Source organism: Echinops telfairi, unplaced genomic scaffold (assembly GCF_000313985.2).
Source record: "Echinops telfairi isolate 266 unplaced genomic scaffold, ASM31398v2 ScPeMD7_7424;HRSCAF=8462, whole genome shotgun sequence".
Lineage (NCBI taxonomy): Eukaryota > Metazoa > Chordata > Mammalia > Afrosoricida > Tenrecidae > Echinops > Echinops telfairi.
Genome location: NW_022111324.1, coordinates 28,842,850 through 28,850,575, shown reverse-complemented (window position 1 = coordinate 28,850,575; position 7,726 = coordinate 28,842,850). Strand labels below are relative to the sequence as shown.

Genomic DNA, 7,726 nt, shown 5'->3' with positions numbered 1-7,726 from the left:
GAGTTCCCTGTGTGGGGGTTGCCACTATCCAACCTGTCACAGACAGGGTGCACTTAGGATAGATCTTGAAATGTCCCTTTGGACAATGAATGAAATGACATTCCTCTTGACAGTGCCATTTCTAGAGTAGTAAACCATTTAAGTTTTCAGATTCAAAATGGCCAATATCATCCATTTCAGCTCACTTGGGGCTAGAATATCAATCTTCTGCATTCCATTAATTTTAAACAACTATCCATTTCCCTAGATTCATACTTTGTACATTCCAAGTTCCAGTTATTAATTGATGTTTGCAACGGTTTCTTCTCGTTTTAAGTAGTGGCCCACCAGTAAGTGGAAGTCCCCAAAGCTTTATCCCATAGTCGTTTATGTCATTATGGTTCCCTCTACTTTGAGAAGAAAACTTGTCCTCAGTTACATTTTGAGTGCTTTCTAACCTGGGAGGCTCATCTTCTGTTACGATCTGATAATGTTCTGCTAAACCTAAAGCTAGGTTTTCAGTAACTGACAATGTTTCCATGCTGTTTAGAGGCTTTTCAGTCACCAGTCCTCTGAAGTGAACACCCTAGTCCTCCTCTGTAGTTTGTTCTTGCAGGTTTGCGGGTCCCAAGAGTGAGTCCACGAGGTAATTTTGCAGGTGTGAAGCCTGGGAATAGAAAGACTATCTCTGTGGGAATCACGGCTGCTATTCCCCATGACAAAATGCCATTGTTTTTTTACACAAAGCTTTTTGAGTTTTATTTTTTCCTCAGATGGGAGAGTCATCTTCACATGCATGCATTTTAAATCAGTAACAGGCTCTCAAACTGTTCTGAGCAGACATGAGACAATCACAGAGGGTTGGAAATTCCTATTAAAAAAATGGAAATCACAGAGGGGAAATGAGAGGTCACACACGTGGTGGGGTGGTTGCTTATCCAGTTCCCTGGAAGTTGACTCTCAACTTCCTTCGTGGTTTAGATTGCAGTGATCCAGCTGCTGGCTCCCCTGCCTTGTAAGATGGCACTGAGCAAGGGGCAGGGCCTCCTGGAAGTTTCTGCTGCCCCTGGAGGTGTCACCTCCTCCTCCCTTGGGGGTGTGCATGCAGGGGGGAGGGGGGGGCACGATTCCTTACTGGTGCGTCTCCGGGAGCAGGCTGGTAGACTGGCCAGTTATCTGGGTGCTATTTCCCTTTGACCCTGTGTTCAGGCTGGCCCCACCCACACCCCCACATTACTGCCAGAGTGATGAGCCCTCTGCTCAGAGGGAGTCAGCTTTCTAAAGCCAGAGCTCCTGCCAGCCGGCTGGTCTCGCCCTGAGCTCGGCCAGGGCCCCACGTGAGGCCTGACGCACAGGGCTGAAGGGAGAAGGTGGAAGAGAGGAAGAGCTGCCTGGGGTGGGAACAAAATGCCACTGAGAACAGCCCCAGGGGCGATTCGTGGCACCTGCCACAGGCCAGTGACCCGTGAGCTAGGGAAGGAGATTGAGCCCGGCTGGATTGGCAGCCCTGCAGCTGCTGCTTTCCAGCACGCCCTGTACCCCCGCACCACCCACCGGCCCCGGGACAGGGACCGAGGAACACAGTGGGAACAGCAGCTGATCTGCTGGGGACGGGAAGCGAAGGCCTGGCTGTGAGCAGAGATCCTCAAGAAGGGTAGCAAGGAGCGGTGGCGGCGTCAGCCACCATGCAGGACCAGCCTGGCAGTGCCCGAAATCAACGCTTTGCTGCTGGTCCCCAAGGAGAATTTCCTCAGCCTGGCCGGGGGAGATTGTCAACTGCATCCCATGGGCTTGGAAACCAGGGCCTACGCACGGACCCTCTGGGGTCACACAGACGATGTCCACTGCCTGTCCCGAGATTCTGTCGTGGGGGAGAAGACGGGACCGTGAGGCTTTGGGATCTGCGCGTGGCCAAGGAGGTGCAGACCATTGAGGTCTACAAGCACGAAGAGTGAGTGCTCCAGACCCCCAAAGGTCGCTGGATGGTCTGTGGAGGGGGCCCGCCCCGACTCTCTGGCACCTGTGGCCTGCCACGCCCACCACCATCTTCCCCAAGCAGGTCACCTTCTATTCTGATCTGTCAGCCGGTCAGGGCCCCTGCATCAACCAGTGGCAGCTAAGTGGGGAACTCACGGCCCAGGTGCCAGGCTCTTCCCCGGGGCTGCTCCAGCTGACCCTCCATCAGCAGCCAGCGGCCCCAAGTGCAAGGTCCTGACAGCTGCAGGCAACGACAGCAGCGTGGATGTTTTCACCAACCTGGTCCAATGTGCCTTCTCCTTGTCCTTCTGAGCCTGAGACACACACACACACACACACACACACACACACACACACACACACACCACCCCATTTTCTTTTTTTTTAGTAAATAAAGTTTTGACATTAAAAAAAAAGGACTGACAAAGGTCCATAAGATGGTGAGTCCTCAGGAGGCTAGAACCAGGTTCCATGGAAAAGGGCTGGTCTCAGTGGGTCCGGGCCAACGAACTCCTGGATAAAAACTATGCGCTGGTGTTGTTGTCAAAAGCAAAAAGGTATCCTGAAAGAGGGATGCATGGGGTCCAAGCCAGGTCTTTCACTTGTCAACGCTGAGTTTTAACTTCCTCACAAGTAGATGGAAATAATGAAGAAAAAAATAATAAAACCACTTTCAATAAGAAAGCTGTAGGTAAAAACAAAACTTGATGCTTAGCCTAGCTGCATCTGCTGTCCCTCGGTTTCTTGCAGTTAGTTCTGACCCATAGCAGTCCCATGGACAACAGAATAAAATAATATTCAATCCCGTTTGATCCATTGTTACAACCACAGTGCTAACCCTTTTGTTGAGCGTTTTCCTCTTGTTCACCCACTCTCCGCTTTATCAAGCAAGGGGTCTTTCTTTTTCTCTTGGGGCTGGTTCTTCCTGCGAACATCTATGTGGAACTTAGATATTATGTTGTTGGCCGATGTGAGGCTGAAGAAGGTGCCAGCTAGCATTGGACCCATGGACTTAAGTGGCGTTGGGCTGGAATAGCTTCTTAATATACGATTACTTCTTGAGATAGAGCTCTTGCCTATACATATATGCGTGTCATTGGTTTTGTTTCTCCAGACAACCAGTCTGCACACTGTGACACCGGGAAAGGTCGCTAGAGCGAGGACAGTGGAAGCTTGTCTGACCTCCGCTGCACGACAGTTGGCTGGAGTGGGATTTTCCTCCTCCTCTGGATGGCCACAGGAGGGCGGATACGGCCTCAGGGTTTAGTCGGTTGTTATCTGGAAAAGACATAGGAAAAATTTGACTTTTACACATTGCATTTGGTTAGTATTTCCACTTGAACTGGAATAAAGGAATGTACTAGATTTTTAGTTGAAACTCAAGGAACTAAAACACCTTTTGAACTTTGCTGAGTTCAAAAAAATGCTGCTTAGTGAAAATGGTTGATAGATAGCCAGACTCTGGATTGATCCTGCCGGGGGCCTCAGGCCATATTGCCCATGAATGGGAGAGTCTAGATGAGAAAGGATTGAAGTTGAGTGTTTTAAGGAGCTATTTTTTAAAGGATATGGATATGCTAGGATTATATTTCTTTCTCCTATTTACCCGTTATTGACTTCCTGTGATAGAAATGAACATTGGAAATTCTTTTGAGAGAGAAGTTGCCTTAAGCATTTTATGATTGGATCTTTTAAGAGACACATTAAGAGTTGCCTGGAGGAAAAACAGCATTTTGTTTGAAGACAAGGTCAACAGCTTAGAAAAGGTCAGCCCCCCCCCCAATGGCTTGAGTGAAGGTACATTTGCATTTGAAAAGACAGGAGCCTGGAACTGTTTGGAGACTGAAGAAGAAAAAAAGACAACTTCAGATTTTTGAATCAGTTCTAGCAATTCCCTAAAAAAGTGCAATCTTCCGAAAACGACCCCTCTCTCGGTCGCAAAGTTAAAGGGAGCCTGTGGGCAGCCTGAAATGCTTACTAGGTGACTACCTGGACTCACCTGTTGAGTGGAAGTGGGGGAAATGCAGATATTGAGAGACAGATAATTCTGGCCATTGGCACCTCTGGACCCGGTTCACAGAGACTAGAGACAAGATGAGAATGGGCCGGCTGGTCTGAAGTTTAAAGAGAGTTGAGGGAATCAGCCTATGACTTAACCCAAGGGGGTTAGGGTTGTTGAGAATATGCAACGGGACCAGTGGTCTGAAGCAGAGGGGAATAGTGTGGGGAACTCCCTTGTGTGCTACAACACCCATTGGTCTAGCTTAGAATGGGTAGGACTGAGTTGACCTCAGCCCAACCAGATGAAGAGGAAAATGCTTGACCTTGACCTTGTGAGCGGGTGCACAATGCCTGCTGACTTGATGGATGGTCTGTTTTGCTAATGAATGAAGGCACACTAAATTCCAACTGGAATGAAGATTTTTCACACCAAAGAACAGGCTTGTCTCTTCAGAACACTAAGTTGACAGAAGTAGACAGTTTAGAAATTGAATACTCAAAATGGTGGTGGTGGTGGAGGGTTGGAGAAAGTGACTGGCTTACATGGATGGATTAGATATTGATAGGATTATAGGATTAAGGTGTGAGTATTCACAAAACTGCAGATGTTAGGCATAAAATATTTTATATAGAATATTCTATAAGTGAACACAGTTTATAGAATATAAGATTTAAATGGGGTGGGTGTATTTTTGATTGTATGTGTTTTAGTTTTTTCCTGCTAGGTGTAAATATAACTTTATCATTGTCTTTGTGTAAAGATTATGAATGGTTAAAAAGTTGTATTTAGGTGTCAAGTTGACACAGGGTAGTGTTCTGTGGCAGTTAGATATGTCAACCAGACACACCTGGCTAGGTGTCAATCAAGTGGAGGCCTGGTGATGCCTCCTGGGAGGTGGGGCCTTTTTATAACACCAAAACTGGGGATCCTAATCCTGAGAGCTCTTGGCACCTTGCCATATTTTCACTGACCTTGATTCCATGTGATTCTGCAGCCACCAGCCTGTGATCTCCCTGAATCCTGTTTCACCCTCCTGTATCATCGGCCTGTAGCTGTGCAAGTCTGAAGAGGGTTCTGGCTGACATCACACCCAGGGTCTTCAGTTAGACTGGGATGGAATGCCTTCTTGATATGAGTACTTCTCTAAAACAATTTTTTTAATTTTTAATTTTTTGTTTCAAATGAACTTGAATGTCACTTAAGAATACACATCCATTTCAGTTCTACTTTTCTTCCTCAGACTAATGTTCAGAGTAGAGAGCTAAGGAGTCTGGAGGGTTTTTAAGGCTGTGAGCCCTTCATGCCCTCTTGCTTTTTAAAAAAAAATTAACAAAATTAATTATTTTGTTTTTCAAAGAAAAGTCTATTCTATATAGTTGCATAAGCCATCTCAAGATTACTTTGTTCTTTTTTAAACAAGATTACTTCTTTACATAAAGCTTTTCGCTATACATGTAAGATTGTCACTGGCTTTGCTTCTCTAGACAATCCAGCCTAACCCCATAGTCAAGGTACATGAGACAGATTTTGTCATCCTTGCTCTCAATGAGAATTTGGGTATACTTTTCCCAAGACAGGAGCACTGGTAGTGAGTCTTTTGTCAGTCAGTATTGGACTGCTAGCTACAAAGTGGGCTGTTCAAACCTACTAGCCTCTCCTCAAGAGAAAGGTGAGGCTATCTTTTCCCATATGGCTTTGTAACCTTGGAAATCCCACATAAAGTTTGTATAGGTTGAAATCAACTCAATGGCAATAGTTTTTTTTGTTTATTTTACCTAAGACACATTTTTTTATTCTTTTAAAATTATATCACATATTCAATATTTTTTATTAAAGTCATGTTTCAAATGTATCCATTCTTCCTTATTCATTATCCAGCTTTTGAATGCATATCAGGCAATTGAAAATCCCATTGCTTATGTCAGACACACTTAAATCTTCAAAGTGACATTTTTTAACAGTTTAATAAAACTTTTACAGCAGATTTCCCCAGTATTAGACACTATTTAGTATTTTGACTGATGCTTCCCTGAACGTTGATTTTGGATTCAAGAAATCTGGAGATGGCATGGTTAACCCAAATGTCAAACCCACCAGCAGCTCTGAGGAAGAGAGGTGTGGCAGTCTGCTTCCATAGAGATGTGCAGCCGTGGTAATCCAATAGGACCATTTTCCTCTGTTCTATGTGGTGGCTTTGAGTCAGAGTAGACTCAGTGGATTTAACTCCATATTTAGAAAATATTGCTTTAATACCTTCAATGAAAAATGCAGTTGTTTCAATTACAATGGACATGGCTGTGTCCAAATTAGTATGTCAGAGATAAATCCTGTTTGGACAAATTCTTTTTAGCAGAGATACTTAGTAAAGCTTTACTTTGACTTGTGCTGTTTCTGCACTCAACCCCTAAGGGAGACTGTCATAGTTACATAATCTGGTGTCAAGTGAAGGGGTGAAGCTTGGCCTGTCAATCAAGATATAACCAATGAGGCTTCTGTGTGGGCATGGCTTCTCCTGAGAATCCTGGGAATTCCTGAATTTTCCACCTTGGACATGGGAGACATTCTCTCTGCTCACCCCCTTGGAGACACTCTAATGACAAGACACATGGCTCTACACTGATAGACCCCGTGCCCTGCTAGAGAAGCCATGTGGAGACCCCTGTCAGCTCTGTGATGCTTGCTCCACCACAGAATCCAAAGACTTCTCCCCCACTGGCCTGTGGTCATCCTGTGTTCAGCATCATTGCATGTGTTTCATGAGTCAGAAGAGAACTTTATAGATTGGTATCAGACATTTGGGCTAATCTTGGACTTATGGGCTTGGACTGGACTGGGTTGGGATGCTTTCCTAAAGTACAATTACCCTTTATATAAAACTCTTTCTTATACACATGTGAGATTTCTTATACACATAAGAAATCATACTCACATATGGATTTCTTTCTCTAGTCTACCCGGACTAACACAGAGACGAAGGCACTCAACAGTTAAATGAGCACATAACGACACCTACAGCATCATGTCCGACTCTTAATCATGTGTAATCCTCCTTATTGTCACTTCTCTGAGTTCCTCTTTCAGGTGTTTAACTTTGGGGTTGGCTGTCCTTTTGCTTTAAGTCTTTATCATTATTCTGTGTCCTTCAAGTTTTTTCAAAAGCAGCACAAATTTTGATCAATGCTTTAAAATTTTCATGCAACATGATTTTGCTTTGTTATTAGTTCCAGTGAAAGCTGCTTGACTTTTGTCATGCAAACATTGACATCCTACACAGATTTCAGTTGGCTGAATACAGAAAATCTTTGTATTCTCAGGATTAGTGTTCTGGTTTTAGTAACTCATTCATGCCAACTCCTTTAACGGCATGCTTTTTTTTTTTAATTTTAATTTTTAGAAGTTCATTTTTCTCCAGTAATACAGTTTTCAACACAAAACATGGATTACTTTTGGAACACAAAGCACAGTTAATTTTGCCTTGTCGATAGTACACGTAAAATCACACTTGTATTTTAAACATTATTTAAACTCAGCATCTAATTGCTATGTCAACCTAAGCAACCATAACGAACTCATAAGATTGAATATTCAGTGGGGCTGGCCCCAATCCCAACTATGCGCACAGCTGCTCCTCCCCCTAGAAGAATTTATTTCAGAGGACAGCACTGAAGCTGCAGCTCAGTGGCACATGTCTGATCAGAGCACATGAGAGCAAATGAAGGGGGAAAAAGGGAGAGTGGAGCACATCCTGGCTCACCAAGCCTTGAGGAC

General features: G+C 44.5%; 1 pseudogene; it reads left to right on the top strand.

Annotated features, from left to right (window-relative positions):
* Positions 1–1,386: 1,386 nt before the first annotated feature.
* Positions 1,387–2,268, top strand: LOC101645640 (annotated as a pseudogene).
* Positions 2,269–7,726: the final 5,458 nt, after the last annotated feature.